At 36.4% G+C, this 21,844-nt stretch overlaps 1 long non-coding RNA gene across 2 annotated transcripts in view; it reads right to left on the bottom strand.

Moving 5' to 3' along the window:
* LOC126162740 (uncharacterized) overlaps positions 1 to 21,090 on the bottom strand; it is a 77,322-nt gene extending 56,232 nt beyond the window's left edge. Inside the window, exon 1 of one of the 2 annotated variants that reach the window (XR_007535106.1) lies at positions 20,691 to 21,090. This is a non-coding gene — a long non-coding RNA (uncharacterized LOC126162740). Of the gene's footprint in view, positions 1 to 20,547; positions 20,572 to 20,690 lie in introns of those variants that run through there. The other variant, XR_007535107.1, reaches the window with a different exon arrangement.
* Positions 21,091 to 21,844: the final 754 nt, after the last annotated feature.

Genomic DNA, 21,844 nt, shown 5'->3' with positions numbered 1-21,844 from the left:
CCATTAAATTCTCATGCACTGAACTAGAACTTTGTTCCCAGACAGGCTTCGAAAAAGAAAAACACATCATTTTGAATTCTCTAATAGCAGCCGTCATGTTTTAATCCTGCTGTGTCACACAGTTATTGTCTGAAGTTGAAATTAGTTACATTTTCTTACTCTTTCATTGTTTTCATAACACCATAACTCCATAAACAATCTGAAAACCAGAACCTCCAAAATTGTTCATGACGACAATGATCGTATGTTTGTCTGGTCACATGACAGCTATCTTTATTGCTTGTATATTATTGTTATGAGATGTGTGGTAAAAAGAGATAAACCATTACATTTAAAAAATAATTAAAAGATTCTTGAGTCCATAAACCAACAGCATAAAAAGTTTCACTCTCTCTCTCTCTCTCTCTCTCTCTCTCTCTCTCTCTCACACACACACACACACACACACACACTAAAACCAATATATTTGCCAGTTCTAAAACTATCGTTAAGAAAGGAAATGAGACAATCAAAAGTCCATACACTGCACAAAACTGTAACAGTTTTGCCACACTTGGCTCATTAATAATAATAATAATAACAATAATAGTAATTTTATTGCCATTTGGCCATTACAGCAATAGACAATGTTGGGCATATAATACACTATAACTGTTAATTCAAAGAAAACAAGAGGCATGTCATTAATACTAAAAAAATATATTACATTTGAAATAATCATTTATGTCACAGAACGGATGAGCAACTAGCCATGCATTCAGTTTTTGTCTGAATACTTGTTCAGGCAGTTCTTGTACATATTGTGGAAGCTTATTAAATAATTTGTGCCCCATCAGTTCATAGCTGTTAAGTGACTTTGACAGTCATTGGTAAGGAGTATAAATGCATCTGCTCCTTTTCGTGTTGTAGAAATGTATATTTTCTCAACATTTTGCTTCCAGTAACTTCTTTTTTGTGTGGAGTAAAACATAGTAAATATATAGGTTTATTACAGTCATGATTTTTTGTTTACAGAACAATGGTTTGCGGTGTGCTTTATATGGAGAACCAGTAATTATCCTAATGCTTTTCTTTTGTAGTATTAGGATGTCACGCACTGAACTCAAGTTCCCCCATAAAAAATACCATATATTAGGGCGCTTTGGAAAAATGCAAAATACGACATTCTAACTTAATTTTGAGGTACACGGTCCATAATTTGCTGTAGCAAATACATCACTCTAGACAATTTACCACTAACTTATTTTACATGTTGACCCGCAGATAATTTTTCACCTATATATACCCCTAAAAACTTAACACAACTAGGATCATCTGATGGAGGCTTGTCTTTTAGACTAAAAACTATCTGCTGTGTTTTGATATCATTCAGTAGGAAGCCATTTGCTTTTAACCAATAGGATGCTTGAGCCATTGTCTCTGCAATACAAACTTTGAGGCTACTGAAATCGTTACTACAGTGATGGAAAGTTGTATCATCTGCATATACTACTGTTATGGACTCAATGAATGATGGCAGATCATTAATCATCACCAGGAACATAAAAGGCCCCAGTACAGATCCCTGTGGTACACCTACTTTAATTAATTCAATGCTGGACTTTTCTTTACCTACACAAACAGCTTACTTGCAATCCTTTAGGTATGATGTTAATATTTTAAGGCTGTTACCACTAATTCCATAGTACTCCATTATTTCTAGGAGTATTTTATGCTCTACACAGTCAATAGCCTTACATAGATCACAAAAGGTGACTTGTGCAAATCCTTTATGCTCAATGCTTGATGTATGTGTCTGACTACTGAGTTTATAGCATCAACAGTTGACAAGTTTTTCCTACAACCATACTGTGATTCGCTAATTATTCCTACATTTTATAAGTATATGTTGGTATATTACACATTCAAACACTTTTAGAGAGAGCTGAGACTATGGAAATTGGTCTATAACTTGAAGGTGAGTCAATATCTCCTTTTTTATATTTTGGAACTACCCTAGATACTTTTAGCTCATCAGGAAAATATCCCTCATATATACACTTATTTATGCAGTATGTTAACGGATACACAACACAATCTATTACTTTTTTTAGAATGTTACAAGAAATGCCATATATGTCTACACTCTCAGATGATTTCAGATGTTAACTATTTTTAGGACAAGACTATGTGGGATCTCAGAGAGGGCAAACATACTTGTATTTACTAATGGTTTACATTTTTTGAAAGAATCTCAGATGAGCTAATGACAGGTTTGGTGATTGCATTTCCTACTTCTTGCACTGATTTAATAAAGAAATCATTGAATTTCTGAGGGCATATACTGATTTTTTTTTATTTCTTTCATCTTTAGTAACACTATTTATTAGTCTCCATGCAGCTTTGCATTTATTCGTGGTGAATTCTCAATATTGATGAAGTCGTGTGATCTTTTGGCTTCCACAATGGCTTTTTTGTACTTATTCCTACATTGAACATAGGCTGATCTGGCAGTCATTGAATTATAAAAAATGCTTTGAAAAACCTTTCGAATATTAGTTTAGCTAACAGGTCTTGGCAAAGACTATAATTGGCCAAACCAGCCTCTATTAGTAAAGGACTTACAAAACCTGTCAATTTTATCATTTGTGACCAGTCTTAGTGATTACCATTTTTGGGACAGACTTATCAATGTTACTCTTATCAGCACAGAACCTACATATGTAATTTAATGACACAGAATCATGATCTGAGAATGGGAATACTGTCACATCACATGATTCTTCAGTATTGTTGAAACTGACAAAGATATTGTCAAGACATTCTTCATCTCTTGTGGGTCTATTATTGATAAAGTGCAGATTGTACTGTCTTAGAAGATTTTTTAGCTCAGTGACTATGTTTAGCATCAAACTCTGCATTCAAATCTCCACCTATTACAATGTCATAATGTAACCATTTTGTCTTTCTAAATACATCAAACAGCATGTCCAGTTTTTCCAAAAATATACTAATGTTACTCTAAGGTGGTCTGTATAAGGCTGTTATCACTAACCTAAAATTGTCACTAATTACACCAGTGGCTTCAAAATTCTGTTCATCACACAAATAGTCTAGATCCAACCTGCTGATGGAGTGGCTGAGTGACTGGTTAGTATACAATGCAACACCACCCCACTTATGCACTTTTCTACAGTAACCATTTGCTATTTTATAGTTATCAAATTTGATAGCTCTAAGTTCACTCTCTGTTGTCCAGTGTTCACTCAGACACAAAATATCAAATTTGTTCTCTAGTTCAAAATTATTTACAATAAATTCTTTGTCTTTTACTCCTTGAATATTCAGACAGCATATTTTAAGATCAGAATTGTTATTGTCTTTAGAATGAACAGTTTGCTTAGAACTATAATTGTCACCTAAAATAAATTGCATGCAGCCACTTAAATTTACTGTTGCCTTCTTGTCAGAATATAAAATGTGTTCTATTAAAATGAGTGGAACATTGGCACAACAAATGTATTGGTAATCACACTGCATCAAAAGGCAAAAGTAAGTTCTATTGAAACAGGTGAGTGAGGTCATCTCATGTATTTATGATTGGAAGGACCATCACTAATGATGGATAGTTAATATAACGTCCACTGCTTGTTGCAGCACACCTCTTAACTACCCTTCTTCCCACTGATATATTAGCAATGGTATGGTTCAATTCAGTAACTTCTACAGCTCTTTTTCACTGCTACGTTAGCTTGCTCATTTTTATTTATTCCCATGTGCCCTGGTGCCCAGCAGCAAGAGAAGACAACATTCTGCATAATATTTTTGTGCTAGGTCTATTTGTTGACAGTCCTGCAGGAAACTAAGGGAATTAAGGGAGATGAGAAATATTTTCTGCTGGTCTCATCTCATCTGCACCAGGGTATTCATATCTACATACAACTCAGTGTGGTATACTTTAAATATAATGGATAGAAGGAGCACCTGCAGGTTTCCATGTCAGTATGGGCAAAACATATTCCCAATACATATGACTTACAAAGTTTGAGGTCATCGCTACCTACTCATCTACATAAGTGCAAGAATAAAATTACATTGGATCCAACTGGGAAAATGTTACACGGAGTCCACCCAATGAGTATGCAATGATAGTGCAACCAATGTCAGCACTCATAAGAACTGAAGTACAGACAAGCCATGAGGTCACTGCCTCAAAACATGCAAGAGAGAATGCCAGGAACAGCTGATTCAGCTCTTAGATGACAGTGCAGAGCAGACACAATGTTCTTCCGTAACAGGACTATGTGTAGTAATTTCACCTAGGGATGACACAAGAATGCCTTTCACGCTGCAAGCTTAGAATAAGCGAATGTCCAAACGTAAATATTAGGCTAGTGTAGAGTGCTGACAGTATCAGAAAATGGGAGCACATTCTGTTGCCAGTAGGGGAGAGGGGTGGGGGAATCACCTCATCGACTGCTTTAAAACCCTTGCTTTTTTTTTCATTCACTCTCATAGTCTCGCCACTCCAGCTGCATCACTGATAACAATGGAAGGCCAGCTCTGCTAGTTGCAGTATGACTGGGTGAATATGAGGAAGTGTCACCAGTCACTGCCAGCTTGGGGCCCACTGCTACGAATGCACAGCTGTCCTGCTGTGGAGGGAACTTCTGTGAGCTGCATTCCTGCCAGTCACATCTGTGACTATCTGAAAATAAGGGACAGGCTGATCTTCTGTGAATGAAGACCTGATCTGCCTGTCTACGAGATGTTCAACTTGTGAGCAGACACCTCCACTGCCACACCTGGTAGTACAAGCACTGCATTACAGGCTATAAGCTGAGACCTTCATGTTGCTGCTGGGTCTAACACATGCATGTCATCTCAGCAACCAACAGCAGGGCCATGCAGCTTTCTGGTGCTGAGCCTGAGTGCAGCTTCACCCAACGAGAGTGCTGAAGTTTAGCCACACACCAACAGCCACGCCAGGCGGCAGTGATGTGCCAGCCAGCATACCTCCTACAATAGGGCCGCAGCAGTGACCTCAGACAATGCCATGGGACTGCGTCAGCAGATTCCTCACTGGTGCTGACATATTACCCTGAAACTCCTCAAAACGTGGGCTCAGCATGGCCCTGCCAGGCCACACTGGGAAGAAGACATAGTGATTGAAAATCTCTTGGAAATAAATGACTGTTAATTGAATGATGTCTCAATAGTGTCCCTGTGCTCCACAGAATTCCACCGCCACACCTCCACTCAACTATCTTACACTCAGGTAGCAGGAGACATCTGGCAAGCTCCTACACTCCTATTAGTTTCTCCAGTGTACTTTTAATATATGGCCAATAAAAATAAATGAGCCTTCTGACACAGCCTCTTTACCAGGTTCGGGCTAAAAATGTATGATTAACATACTCATAGATTATGAGTCTGTGTTAAGTTCAATGAAATGCTTGGAATGGGTACTTATCCTGGTAGTTTCGACAACTTTTCTCCACCAATTCAATGTTAATAGCTTCAATGCAGAAATCCCAAGAGACAATGTGAAAAGTCGATGATATTACATAATTTACACCAACACACAGTTTGGATTTTGTGTTAATGTTTCTATTGTTGCAGAACATTCTTACAATGCACATCTTGAAGAAACTGACTTTACAGTTCATGTATTCAAACTACCTTCAAATTACTGCCACTCTGCTGTCTCTTCTAATCCCAAGCTCTGAGGCTCACTACTTACATAGTTTCTTAAAAATATTAGTTCTTTGAAAGTATTGTTTAATAAAGTCATTAATTAGTAAAGAATTACAATTAAAAGCAGTTGTTTGATAAGAAATTACAGCTACAATTTTGAAGTTAATAAATGACTGATTACGACAAATGTGATTTCTAAAACTGTTTTTCAAATTTAGGATCAAAATTGTGCTTGACAAATGTGACTAATAATACTTGATACAACAGGAATTTTGATGATAACATATTTTGGAGTACTTTACATAATGTGGCAGTAAATGTTGAGGTTCAAATTTTACATAATAATCTTGTTTCGACCAAATGATCGAAATAATAGTTTGTTTATGACAGAAAGTTCTTGAACTCATAATTACAGAATTAGTTACAATGAATCTGATTTGAGTTTTTATATTAACAATCTCTTGAGAGTGAACATAACTTTCAGTGCACCAGTTAGCCAGAAACCTACCCAAAACAATAATTTTCATATTTTATGAAATAATCGAACTTTGACTCTTAATTTCCCATTTAATGACTGAACTGATCTTAACACTAACATTTCCATGTGATTATTATCTGATAGTTACACAAATGAAATAATTAATTTTTCAGTAAATTTTGTAAAATTTATGGATACAATAAGATACTTTTCCACTAATTAAAGATTCTTCTTAATTGTATTAAAAGAGCTGTAGTTGACTAAATGAGTGTGTTACATTTTACATATCTTTTGTACAATGCCACTTGATGCAATACAGAGCATCAAAAGTTGGATTCTAACATTTGCTACATTGTGTATCATATAATGTGTAAAGGTGTGCTACGAAATACTTCATATACCGGTAAGAGTCCCCATAATATGTCCTATTGCAGCTTACAGTACAATTATAGCAAAATATATTTTAACATTCTCGTACTTTCCACTTGAGTCCATGTTCATGCACAACTTATATGATAATGCATAACATAGAATTTTACTTCATTTCTTATACAATTGTGTTTAACAACCATTTAATGACACAATAAATCATTCTTTTAATGTTGGCAACAATAAGCAATGCCCAAGCCTCTAGGAGAAATGTAATAATATTGCTGAAGAATGTCTTTTTAAATGTTGAAAATAAACTGAATGTTCATCCACATACTGATATTGTTGTGTCACTTACTGTTGTTAACTTGTACCAGTTGTGGCTATTAAAGCAAAAATATTGGTAGTTTGTATCATTATTGTACCAAATGTAATACACCCATTTGCGAAATATCAGTATTTGTGTGTCAATGCTTCCTTTGTTACAGCAAATGTAGAAATGTTTTCTAATTACAGTCATACATGGGAATTGTCCATGGGATGTTTACATAGGAATTTGTACATCTTCAAAGATTGTGATTTCTTAAGGAACAACTTAGTCACTTTACACTAATTACTCTTTTTATTATTTTCATTCCAATCTCCTATAAAGTTTTTCACTACTCTAGTTCATTTTATATCTTACTTTATAAATGTTTTATAGCAGCCTCCACAGATGAAGTCACTAATGCATGCCTGTGCAGTGAAGTTCACCTTGGAGGTGAGCTGGTTCGAATCCTGGTGGTGGATGAAATTGTCATTGAGTATCTGGCCGGCAAGGAGAGGAGAGGAGGGGAGAGGAGATGGGGTAACAAAAAAACTTTTCATCACCAGTCTTTGCACAAATGCCCTGGATTAAATGCCAAACCTCTCCACTGTGTCTCATGGAATGAGGGCAAGTGAGACTGTTGATAGCGATCCATCATGCAGATGGGAACATTAAACTCAGTGCTTGTCGAGAGATAGGCTATATAGCAGCACTGGATTTCACTGTCTTCCTTCCCTTCATTCATAGCAACACAAACAGAACACTACACTATACAAGCACTCACCACAGCGATCCGCACGACACAGAACACACTTAACACTTCATAACATGTCAGAGGAAGGTAACGACAAACTACCTCCACTACGACCTTGCCATGAGCAGCAGTGCTGGATTCTTACATCTGCTCCCCCCCTACGCTCATTCCCTGCAGAAGGGACTATTTATTTACCTGTACATTTTACATCATTAATTTTTGTGTCATTTTATCAACATTTTCAAACCATTTTAGTGGTAATTTTCAATGTATTTTTGGTCATAAAAATCCCAACCCTGCAGTTACAACTTGTTTTACATATTTGTCAATGAAAATTCTCACGTGGGGCAGCTGCCACCAATGGCCCCCCTCCTCCCCTGTGTGTGCCCCTTGCCAACAGCTGACAGGCAGACCCCGAAGACATGATGAAGTATAATTACTGTAACTATTGAGAAGCCAAGTGGTTCTCTCTGTATTGACCTATCTATATAAAGATTCTCAAAACTTTGGTGCTCATTTAAAATATTATCAAACAAATATCTATAAAGTGAAGTGTTTTCTTTTCGAAAATTGATTCAATTTAAAAGAATTCTGGGCTAAATTGTAATCTACTTCATCTTTGGCATAAAATTTTAATATTCACCGCCACAAATTTCTAAAATAAGGCTCTTTGCAAAGATCCCAAATGGCCTTGATGCTCATATTATTCTAAAGTAGCTACACGAATATTCAGGTACCCGGGGTGCAGGAAGTATTTTGTATACTTGTCATGCCATCACAAGGTACCTGGAATGTGAAACTATTTTGTATACTTGTCACATCACGAGTAGCTGCTGTCTGACATGAAGTGATGACTCACCACCCTCAGTTCATAGGCTGGAAATGAGACTAATTCTCTCATGGTGCATTGTATCCATTATCTTAAAGTAAGATGGTCAGGCACAACTGTACACCATGTATCTACAGCACACTAGGTCCACACAAAAGCTCTACAAAACTGGAGCAGACAGGCTCAGTTTGCTGCCCAAACTTAAACTGCAATTCGTTTTAAATTATGTATGGCTTTGAAGAATCACACTCTCAAATCTTCAGATGTGATAGTGATGTAAGCTTCTGATCAAAAGTGAGGCCCAGGTAACTCACTCACTCTCCTCATTTTTCAAGTGAACAGGAAAGGAAATGATTAGTAGTGGTACATAGTACCTTCTCCCATGCAACATATGGGGACTTGCAGAGTATGTATTTTGAAGAAGATGGGGTGATACCACCTGAACTCATACAGCTCCCTAGATTCTAAGATCCAGGCAAGGTAGCAGTTCACTATATGCTTCAAGGTGTTTCCCCATGCTGTTGGTGACAGCAACACTGAAATAGTACTTCGGCACATCCACCTGGCGTAAGGAAGGGGAATTAAAATATCTTCCTTTCATGAGTCTGGAAACTGCCCAGCTGCCCACATTAAGTAAGAAAGTTTGATGAAGAGATGCTGCAATATACCACAATGGATTTTGTTGTGACCCAGTGCTGGGTAAAAGGTTACAGGTAACGTTGAGTCCAGCTCCCACTTACAGAATGGACAATTATACACTTCAACACTGGTGGACCTGATGTCCCAACTGCCCCTGTCAGCAAGCACACAGCAGTGACAAAAAGTTGTATCTTGGTTGCCAGCACTGGTGATTTGAATTAAATTCTCTGCCATGTTCAGTGCAATACCATTCTTGCTGATCAGGAGACCCCATTCTTCACTACAGCATTAACATGGGGCATCTTCTGCCTCTTCCTGAAATTCTGCTTATTGCTTCTAATTCATGAGTTGGTCAGTGGAATGGCTGATGGAGTTCACAAACTGCCACCTGAAATGCTGTGAGGTTCCAATCAATGGCCTGCACTTGGATCTCTGCAGAGCTGCATGTCTGTCTCTGGTTGCACAGGCATTCGTCATTCCAAACAACAGACAGTTTTTGTAGCTAATCTGAAACTTTGACAAGGATGTATCTGCATCATGACTCTGCCTCCACATTTAGACATAGCCATGTCTGTAAAGTCACCAGTTTGCATTGTTGAGCACGCATCTAGAGAGTATTCTCTTAGATACCGCTCTGTCTCGTAGGTATATCCAGTTTGGAAACTGGTAACTGGATTGTAGGTCATTGTCCCTTCAACCTGAGTAGTGTGTACAAGGGCTGTAGAGTACAAGGACAGATATAGGGCAAGAATGAGCTTGTGAATTTTGTGATATGGTTAGTGAGAGTCTCTTGGTAAACAGGTTCATGACGACAGTGGCAGACGCAGGAATAACTCTACGGTGTACATAATTGTAATAGCAATTGGTTGTAGTCTGGTGTTCATAAGAAGAGGCGAGTACTCGTATGTGTCTTCTACTAATCCTTAAAATTCTCACCCCACTTACCGGTAGGCTTTACTTTATGTGGAGACTATATCCCATTAGCCGAAAAGCATCAGGAAATTTAAAATGTGTTTCCTCTAATGACAAGCACAAATGTCTACTAAATGTTTGACTACCTACAAACCTTTTGAACCTAGCTATGCAGTAATGATATTTTTGTAGCAGTTTGCAACACTCTATTTGAAGTACAAGAGACTTGTGATTGTGAATGTTTATTCTAATTCCTTGTTTTCCAGCTACACTGGTATTCTTGTGTGTCTGAGGATGTTGAATCAAATCAGTAGAACAAGACAGAAATTTGGAACAGTATTCTGATTAAAGCTTTTACCTATGTATTCAGGGCCTGTATGATCAATGCAAAGTGTGTATGGCAAAAAGGGGATGTAGATTGAAAATTAATATGATGGCAATTTTGTAACTTAATTTTATGCTTAATTTTGAGGTACTGGCAGTCCTGGAACATAATTAACATACCGTGTACCTTAAGCACCATGGAATTTATTTTAGGTGTAATGATACATTGCGGATGTGCCTGAAAAATTTGCATTTTTTCTGTATGCCAGCAATAATGGTTTCATGTCCACTGCAGTCTGAGGTAATGGACAACAGAAGCAATGGCATGCTTGTCACCAATCCTGTCGACAGTAGATGACATCAATCTGTTGGCAAAGCCAGCTTGCTCTACACTCTCAGCAATGCTCTAGCCTCAAGCTCCATGAGCTCTGTTACTTGTAGTAATATGCAGATCTCTGCATATAAAATGGTAAATTCATCCTCAGGAAGAGCCCTTAAGTCACACTAGGGAAAAAGAAATGGTCAAACCACCTTGTGTTTAGGAAGTCACTGTACAGCACTGTAAAATCATCATGGTCATATTTAAGATTATACGAACATGGTATATAAATTTAATGGGAAGTGCTTGCTTTTAAACACTGGTAATCTATCAAATCTGAAACAAGCAAAAAAATTCTAAATAGACAGTATGATAGTCTACTCAGATCTTGGTGAAAGTGGAAATTATTTGATAATCTGCCTATTCAAATTATTGTTTCACCTAATCCACCATACATTGGATAAAAATGAAATACGCCATTTCAAAGTATTCCATTGCAAAAAGATTCTCTAAAGTAATTATTGTTCAGCAGTTAACAGATTTTACAGATGCGTGAATGTTACTGTCACTTATTCTATCAGAATATCTCTTGCTCTTTGTAGGATAGTTACAGGAGTGGCAGGAAATTGTGCTTAAGACTTCCATCACAGGTGATGGAACTTTGGCTAGAAGGAAAGTTATAATCATTACACAGAACATTGTGAGAATTTACATCAATTTTCATGGGTGAATGTAAGCTGCTTTTGAGTGAGTTAGTAACTTTGTTATTATGTCATGTTACGACAATAATTCAACATATTCCAGCTTTTATGAATAAACATTTTAACAGATTCAAGGTCTGCTGGGTATAATGTCACAGTGTAATTACTTATTTGACAAGTTACAGTTTTGTATGACAGTGAACTGTATTTCTCTTACCTTGTCCTGTTTTTTTATAATTAAATAGTTCTGGTTTAGCTTTCTAATGCACTTTTATTCTTCATATATAAAACAGAAATGTTTTAAATTTTCATTACTTTCTCTTCTTCCATTAATGTTCCTTATTCCCCCTGTCCAATAGCACTTGTATAATCTGTACTATGTGCTAAAGCTGTACCAATAAATATACAATACAATACAATCATGAGTCTTTCATCTAATCACACCATACCTGTATCAGTTACTTTATCTTCATCCTGAATGTCATTAATTTATAATACTGATTAATTTTCGTGTTCTGTTCCTCTCTGCATCTGCTGCCTCTCCTTGTCCATCTTTCTAAGTGGAACATACCCACTTGCCTTTTCTGTGAATACCTCCACCTTACATTACTGTAGGAAAACATTTGAATATCTGCCCTTTGTTTTTCTTTTTGTAAATAGCTACACTGTCTATGAATGAATGAATAAACAAGTCAATAAAAAGTAAATGCTGCAGACAGGAAACTGACTTTATATCTGATGTTGCAGAGGATCTACTTATTACCTGGAATCATAACACACAACTGGAACAAGAATTAAGTGGAGTTCATTTCCTTGGGATAACAAGCTATTCCAAACTATTTTGGGACAATCACATAGAAAAAGTGATATGCGAAATTAGTGAAGGTATATTTGCCCTAAATTTGTCTATTATGCCATAACACACAGTCATATATCATGGCTAGGGCCAGAAATAAGTCCAGTTGGATTTTTTACCAAGTTCCTAATCTTGTTCAGATAAGACAGATTAAGCACAGTTGGTGGTAGAGTGTTTATTGCTATCAGAAATTGTTTACCTTGTAGTGAAATTGCAGTAGATAGTTCCTGTGAGGGTGACAATTGGAATAAATTAATAGTTGGTTCCCTTTAGTGTCCCCCGACTCAGATACCGTAACGTCCAAATCCACCAAAAATAAATGTGAAGTATGTCTATTCAAATAAAGCAGATAAAAATTTGCTTGACACCTTTCTAAGAAACTGTCTTGACTCCTTCAGATCTGACTATGAATATGTATACCAGATGTGGTTTGAATTCACAGAAATAGTATCAACGCCAACTGAGAGATATATACCATATAAATTATTAAGTGATGGTACTGAGCCCCCATGCTACACAAAAAGTGTCAGAACACTGTTGCAGATACAATATAAAAAGCATGCCAAATTTAAAAGAACATAAAATCCCCAAGATTGGTGAAGTTTTACAGAAGTTCAAAATTTAGATAACTTCAATGCAAGATGCTTTAAACAGTTATCATAACAAAGCTCTGTCTCGAAATTTGGCAGAAAACCCAAAGATATTCTGGTCATATGTAAAATACAACAGCAGCAAGAAGCAATCAATACCTTCACCGCATGATAACAATGGTAATGTCACTGACGATAGTGCCACTAGAGCAGAGTTACTAAACACTGTTTTCCAAAACTCCTTTTCCAAAGGAGATGAAGTAAATATTCCAGAATTTGAATCTAGAACAACTGTCAACATGAGTAACTTAGAAGCAGATATCCTCAGTGTAGCAAAGCAGCTTAAATCACTTAATAAAGGCAAAGCCTCTGGTTCAGATGGTGTACCAGTCAGGTTCCTTTACATTATGCTGATACAATAGCTGCATACTTAGCAATCATATAAAGTAGTTCGCTTCTCAAAAGCCCTGTACCTAAAGACTGGGAAGTTGCACAAGTCACTAATACCCAAGAAATGAAACAGGAGTAATCCACTGAATTACAGCTCCATATCACTAATGTTGATTTGCAGTACATTTTTGGAACATATACTGTGTTTGAACATTATGAATTCTCTCAAATAAATTATTTATTGACAAATAGTGAGCACAGATTCAGAAAATATCCTTCTTATGAAACAGAACTAACCCTTTATTCTCACAAAGTAACGAGTGCTATCAACATGAGATGTCAGATTAATTCCATATTTTTAGATTTCCAGAAGGCTTTTCTACACTGTTACTCACAACCAACTTGTAATCAAATTGTGTGCTTATAGAGTATCGCCTCTGTTGTTTGACTGGATCCACCCAGTCAAAAGAGTCATAGTTCGTAGTAATTGATGGAAAGTCATTGAGTTCGCCACAGTCATTTAATGAACAAAGTAAGAGCATATGGACCATCAGACCAATTGTGTGATTGGATTGAAGAGTTCCTACATAACAGAACGCAGCATGTCATTCTCAATGGAGAGAAGTCTTCCAAAGTAAGAGAGATTTCAGGTGTGCCACAGGGGAGTGTCGTAGGACCATTGCTATTCACAATATATATAAATGACCTTGTGGATAACGTCGGAAGTGCACTGAGGCTTTTTGTGGATGATGCTGTAGTATATTGAGAGGTTGTAACAATGGAAAATTGTACTGAAATGCAGGAGGATCTGCAACGAATTGGCGCATGGTGCAGGGAATGGCAATTGAATCTCAATGTAGACAAGTGCAATGTGCTGCAAATACACAGAAAGAAAGATCCGTTATCATTTAGCTACAATATAGCAGGTCAGTAACTGGCAGCAGTTAATTCCACAAATTATCTGAGAGTAGGCATTAGGAGTGATTTAAAAGGGAATGGCCATATAAAAATAATCATCAGTAAAGTAGATGCCAGACTGAGATTCATTGGAAATGCAATTCAAAAACAAAGTAAGTAGGTTACAGTACACTTGTTCGCCCACTGCTTGAATACTGCTCACTGTGTGGGATCCGTACCAGATAGGGAAGATAGAGAAGATCCAACGGAGAGCAGCGCGCTTCGTCACAGGATCATTTAGTAATCGTGAAAGCATTATGGAGATGATAGATAAACTCCAGTGGAAGACTCTGCAACAGAGACACTAAGTAGCTCAGTACAGGCTTTTGTTGAAGTTTCGAGAACATACCTTCACTGAGGAGTCAAGCAGTATATTGCTCCCTCCTATGTATATCTCACGAAGAGACCATGAGGATAAAATCAGAGAGATAGAGCCCACACACAGGCATACTGACAACCTTTCTTTCCACGAACAATACGAGATTGGAATAGAAGGGAGAACCAATACAGGTACTCAAAGTACTCTCTGCCACACACCGTCAGGTGGCTTGCAGAGTATGGATGTAGATGAAACAACATAAGCGACAATCTGAGCAGCCCTCTTAGATTGTTTGCTGACGATGCTGTTGTTTACTGTCTTGTAAAGTCACCAGAGCAGCTAAACCAATTGCAAAATGATTTAAAGAAGATATATGTATGATGTGATAAGTCAAAATTGACTCTAAATAATGAAAAGTGTGAAGTCATCCACATGAGTACTAAACAAAAGCCACACAACGTTTGGTTACATGATAAGTCACACAAATCTAGAGGCTTGAATTTAACTAAATACTTAGATTACAATCACAAATCAACAATAACACACATAATGTTGTGGGGCAAGTAAACCAAAGACTGTGATTTATTGGCAGAACACTTAGGGAGTGCAACAGGTCTACTAACAAGATTGCTTACACCATGCTTGTCCACCCTCTACTGAAGTATTGCTGCGTAGCTTGGGATCTGCATCACATGGGTCTGACAGAGCACATCACAAAATTTCAAAGAAGGGCAGCTTGTTGCGTATTATCACAAAATAGGGTAAATAGAGTGCTATGGACATGATACGGAAAATGGGGTGGTAATAACTGAAATAAAGACTTTTTTATAGCAGCAGGATCTTCTTGTGAAATTTCAATCACCAACTTTCTCCTCTGTTTGTAAAAATATTCTGTCGGTGCTCACCTACATAGGGCATAATGATCATTACAATAAAATAAGAGAAAACAGAGCTTGCAGCTAAAGATTTACATGCTCATTTTTCCTGCATGCTGTTTGAGAGCAGAATGGTAGAGAAACAGCTTGAAGGTGGTTCACTAAACTTTCTGCCAGACACTTGATTGTGAATTGCTGAGTAATCACGTAGATATAGAATGTACGTAAATTTCAAAAGAAGGCAGTGAGGGTAATACGCAGCATAGCAACCACAGTTCACTGTAGCTCTAGCTTCAGAAAACAAATATTATGATTCCAGCATTGTTACATATCTTGCAGTCAGTAATGCACACAAGGGAGAACTATTGTAAATACCAGCAGTAGACATATACTGTAAGCATAACAACAGGAACAAACATAACCTGATATCATTCCACTATAACTATTAAATACATGGAATTGCTTTTTAACCTCTAATGTGACAGACAAGACTCGCCAACTGAAGTACATAATATATTTCTTTAATATACATACCTATGTACTATAACTTGATTGCACAAACTTATATTTGCTCAAGTGCAAGGTTGCAAAAGGCCAATGATGTTCACGGCATATGATGCTCCACATATTGTCTACCATGCAACCACAATATTGGCTGTTAATGGCAACAAAAAAAGCAGGACTGGACGTATACAATGGTGAACACAACATGACGCTACAGAGTGTAGTTGATCTGCTAGGTCAACGAGTTTTTCACAACAGTGCTATTGTGCTAGTGGTGTTCATACAAAGCAGAAAAATGGCAACGATAAATGAAGCAAACATTGTATTATATCAACTACAGTTGCCAAAGTTGACATTTCATTAGAAAGGAACACAAGGAATTTTGCAAAGTGAGAAAGAAGTGGCAGGTGAAATATTAACGTTTCTGCAAGATGAGTCAGTGGAATGTGTGGTGTCATATAGGCTCAACCGTGTGCACAATGTACATACGGAGTACAATGATGACAATATGTGCCTAACAAGTGGATGTGATGCTGAAACTGGTGTTGACCCGTGTTGTCCATCATCCTTGTCAGACAGAACGCCACAAATCCCGTCTCCAGTGAAACATAGTACAGGACAATAAGTGTCCAAGGTGTAGATACTAAACATAATTACACACATGAAAGATCATCCACAGTATATATATATATATATATATAAATATGTCTGCTTGTGTCTGTATATGTGTGGATGGATATGTGTGTGTGTGCGCGAGTGTATACCCGTCCTTTTTTCCCCCTAAGGTAAGTCTTTCCGCTCCCGGGACTGGAATGACTCCTTACCCTCTCCCTTAAAACCCACATCCTTTCGTCTTTCCCTCTCCTTCCCTCTTTCCTGATGAGGCAACAGTTTGTTGCGAAAGCTTGAATTTTGTGTGTATGTTTGTGTTCGTTTGTGTGTCTGTCGACCTGCCAGCACTTTCATTTGGTAAGTCACATCATCTTTGTTTTTAGGTATATATATATATATATATATATATATAAAAAAAAAAATTAATTATGAACAAATTTCAAATAACTCCACAGCAATATGACCATGTAGTGCATAAGGAAGGTGCACTTGTTACAAAAACTGGTGTTTGAGCATTCCAAGGATTCTCGGTGCAATTTACAGGATGTGCATGATAGTGATCTATTATGTTATGCTCATCAAACTGCTTGTGGCATAGATTACAATGATTTCAAAGGAAGCACTGGGTGGTTGCATAACTTCACGCTGTGCTACAAACGTGGAAGACATAAGATAACAAAATTGCAAACGAAGTTTCAACCTGATAATGCACAGGAATGTGTGGAATTGGTCGAAAAATTTGTAGATGAGATAAACAAACTAATCTCCTTGTTCAATAAGGGATTCATTTTCAACTTAAACCTACCGTGATTTGAAGAGGAAAAGCATATGAAAGGATCCCTGCAAATTAGAGGTACCAAGAGAGCTGTATCAATATCAATTAACATCTATTCCTTAATGCACTTGAATACAATTAAGCTGACTATTAATCTGGACGGTAAAGTGTATGGAAAATTATTTATTTTGCTGTGAGAAGTTGGAGGTGCTCTGCCCCCTCCAATTCCTTCTTATGTGTGTGTCCTTGCAAAGGCAGTAGGAAATATTTGTGTTGCAGCAAGCAATAGTAAGAAAATGGATGTAAGAGAACTACAATTATGGTATAACCACTGTTTTCGGCCAATAGCTGGTCCAAATAACTTGCTTTTGTTCGATTCCTAGCCTACATATAAAAATCATACTCCCTTAGAGCAAAATATCCCTCCTGAAAAGTGTGTGGCCTTACAACTCATACTACCTGGAACCAATGGATAAAGTCAGCCTCTGCAAGTTTGTTTTTCCTGTGTGTATAAAACATATTAGGCTTTACACTATTTGCAACTATGCCTTAAAGGATAGCAATTTTCACAACAGAGTTTTGCATTTGGTTGCATGCAATCACATTCCACCATTTTTCATCATCCTGTGACACCACTATGATTCTATATGAATTCTTTAAGTGTGGATACCTAGCTGAACATCCTGCAAAAACTATAACTCCCAAGAAGCTTCCCTTCAACATGCTGAAACTGGTGGTGCAAACCTTTGTAATCCCTGTGGCACACCAATTTTCATTTGACGTTCACAGTGCAAGTTAATGGTTTGTTTTAAACATTTCATGAATGTTGACAGTCTCCATTTCGTGAAGTGTAATACATCCCATACAAGGTTGATCTCTGCACCTCTGGACACTCAATTTCTGTCACCCTCCTGATGCGCATGGTGAGTCATTAGCATCTAATATTTTTTTCTGTCATAAATGCTAACACAACAGTTTCAAATGAGCCTTACTATAGGTTGAAGTTGCAACACTGAACTCAAGGGGTTCCTTGTCTGTTGAAAAATAACTATTTTCGATAACATATAATGACCATCTTCAGATGTAAAATAAAATATTGATAAAAAAATATTTTACTATGTAACACATATTAAAAATATTTAAAATTTATTATTTTTAAAAAATTGTACCTGAATAACCAGATAACGGTAACTTAAATATTTACAAATTAAAATTCTTAGAATTGAAAGGCATTAATCACGAGTTGTGAAAAGTCAAAATACTTTAAAAAGAATGTAGTTGGAGCTGTAACAAAGGTTACAGTACAATACTACTGTGGTAACATCCACAGCATCCAGCATTTTACTAAGCCCACTATGCTTCAAACAGAACCATATGTCATAAATGATGGTTAAGGAAGGGAGGAAGTTGTGAGGGGAAGTGGTAATGTACTGATATTGTGTGGTATTAAAATGCATGGAAGAACTGTCTATATGATATAATACAATTAATTTAAAACTAAGAAATGATTCATACAAATACATAACATTGTAAATTTAATTTTTTGGGTGTTTATAACATTAATATGTAACGACTGTCATAAATGTTATATAGCTCAGACTGGTAGAACTTTTGAGACCCAATTAAAGAACACACTGCAGTACCAAATAGTAAGACAGCATTTGGAGATCATGTAATTGAAACTAAACAATTGGTATGACCAAAAAGATGCATTGTCCATGACGCCATGAAATATTAACACCAGTGTGTTGTGCTGTTACCTTTATTTTACAGCTCTGACTGTGGTTTTAAAGATTTTTGACTTTTCACAACTCATGATTAATAACATACAATTTTAGGAATTTTAAATACTGTCAATCTACATTATCTGGTTATTCAGATACAATTAAAAAATAATAATTTTAAATATTTTCTATCTGTTTTGTATGCTGAAATAGTTGTTTATTAATATTTTATTTTATATCTGAAAATAATTGTAACGTGCAATCCAAATTAGGTATCAAGTGTGACTACTTGCAACTGAGAGGGTTATAATACATATTTTATCAAATGTTTCAGTTTGGCCCCGGGAACATGTGTTTCAAGTTCCCCATTATCCAGGGGTTCTAATACGGGTCTGAGTAAATAATAAGCATGTTTTGCTTAATGGTCTTATTACAGATAATAACAATTATCCCATGTGTTAGGTATTCGCAGAAGCAGACAGACATGAAGGACTCATTTGTTATATCTGCACGGAGTGATTTGACACTACTTCTGCTATTTTTCAGCAGGCACATAAAAATATCATTTAAACCAGGAACATTTTACTCTCAGTTATATATGATCCCACTGATTTTCACCTCAGTTGTAGGTAGCAGCAGTGATGTGCATGTTAGTAAGTTCTGTGTCATTGAATTGCATATTTTTGGAGTTTCTTTTGTAGTTTAGTTGCTATGTTACTAAATATGAATATGAAAATTATTGTTTACATAAGTTATGAAGAAGAGGCATTTACATGCAACTTATGGAAATAACATCTTATGACAATGCAATTTGCAGTTAGAAATGCCTGCCGACCACACACACTACTTGGAAGAGATCATGTACATCCGACAACCAATAAATTATATAATTAGCAATATGTATTAATGCTGCTAATATTCATTTCTTTTAAGATGGAGAACATTATGTAGGATAATCCTTGGAAGATCTGATGATACACTTAGTAAGAAATGTAACTTCTGTTATAAAAATTACCACTGCCAATATATCTGATTTACAGAATTTAAGCCTTTCCTGCAGTATTTATTTGTAAATTATAGGTTCATTTTCTTTCCTTTTTGAGAACTGGATCTTGTCATTTACAGTAACACTTATACTAAACTGTGTTGTGACAGTAGGGGCCTGTCATCACTAAATTCTAGATGCTAGATTCTTCCAAGAATCAATATCACATGGTAAGTTTATATTCTCTCGAATAACAATCAGATTTAAATGGTATGGGCTCCATCTGCTGCAATATTGGCCCTACATGTCCAGTAGTAGCAGAAAGTAGTATTGCACTTCCATTTTCCTTACTTTGACCTCTGCAATAAAGCAGAACAGAAAAATAGCGGCAACAGAACAACTTTGAAAACGGCTGAGTAAAATCACTAATTACAAGCTTTATGGTAATTTCCTTTTCTTTGAATGGGCGACTAACTTCTCAACGCACAAATTTAGTTTCGCAAAAATAATTGTTATTTACTTAGAAATGGATACGGTATGCAATCACAGTCAGCAAATTCAGTACAATTCAAACCTGGTGTTAATATAAAAGAATGGTTTAGGCATGCCTTGTCACAAAGCGTAATTATAGTATTGAGAAGAATTTCATCACAGTTCTGAACTCTGATCAGTAGTCTCCTCATTCCGATTTCGAGATACTACGCAGCATTGCAACATACGTAAGTTTTATGAGGTACATTGCAGTATCATTGCATTTCTTGCGTGATACGGAAACAAAAATTTGTAACTGTGTACCTTGCAATACAACCAGTCACTTCGCCAAAACCGGATGAAAAACTTCCAAACTGTCTTGAGACCGAAGAGTTGATTCCGTCCAAGTTTGTGCCAGCAATGAATTTGCATATAGTTGCATCATCTTACGCGTAACAGGTGATAAGGCAAGTTTCAATAACGAAGCAAAGAATCGTATCACTTTCATTCATTTTAAGGCAATAGATAACAGCTTTACTTCCGATACCGAACTTTACTAGTAGGCTTAACAGCAAGAAGCATGCATTCCAATTTGACTTCGTTGGGGTTAGAAACGCAACATCTCCGCGCTTGTTTGAGACATTAAATTCAATTTCACTACTTCTTGCACAGAGGAATTCACTAATTTAACACATAACCTAAGAGTGGTGCAATCAGTACGCCTGTTGGTATGTACACAAGAGGAGAAAAGTATAAAATCGACTTTAGAGCAAGCGTTAAACTCAGAAACATTATTCAGTTCTCCGAGACATTCAACGTTTTATATTAATTGATTAAAACCCTAGTCCCATAATACCATCAGTCTCACTAACTCGTGCAATAATGTCATCATTGAGTATATGCTATGAATCCTAGCGCAGATGCACTACAGTCAAGGTTATTAACCCTGCTGTTCTGTTCACTTTTACTTGACATATATACTGTTCGGGTCAATATGACCCGACATATCAAAATGCTTTAGAAACATAAATTTTGGTACAGTTTTAGCTATCGACATTGTTGTTCTATTCCAGTACCTTGTTAGTAATAATAATAATAATAATAATAATAATAATAATGGTAATAATAATAATAATAACAATGCATACAACTTTATTGAGGGATATTTTTCATTTAAATATGCACATAAATTTGAAACAACAGACAGTTTCCATTACAGGCATTCAACTTAGAAAGCACTACAGTTTTTCCATACTTCTATTCTTATTGTTGACAGTTTAGACGTAAGTATTGACATTTTCTAACAACAGACAGTTGTCATTACAGATATTCATCTTAGAGCACACTACAGTACAGAACACACTACAGTTTTTTTATTACATTCCAACATAGAAAGCACTACAACTTTAGAATCCTCTCTTCTTACTGATTGTAGTTTAGGCACAAGTATTCACATAAATTTGAAACAACAGAATTTT

Source organism: Schistocerca cancellata, chromosome 2, assembly GCF_023864275.1.
Source record: "Schistocerca cancellata isolate TAMUIC-IGC-003103 chromosome 2, iqSchCanc2.1, whole genome shotgun sequence".
NCBI classification, from domain to species: domain Eukaryota; kingdom Metazoa; phylum Arthropoda; class Insecta; order Orthoptera; family Acrididae; genus Schistocerca; species Schistocerca cancellata.
This window is presented reverse-complemented; position numbering and strand designations above follow the sequence as displayed.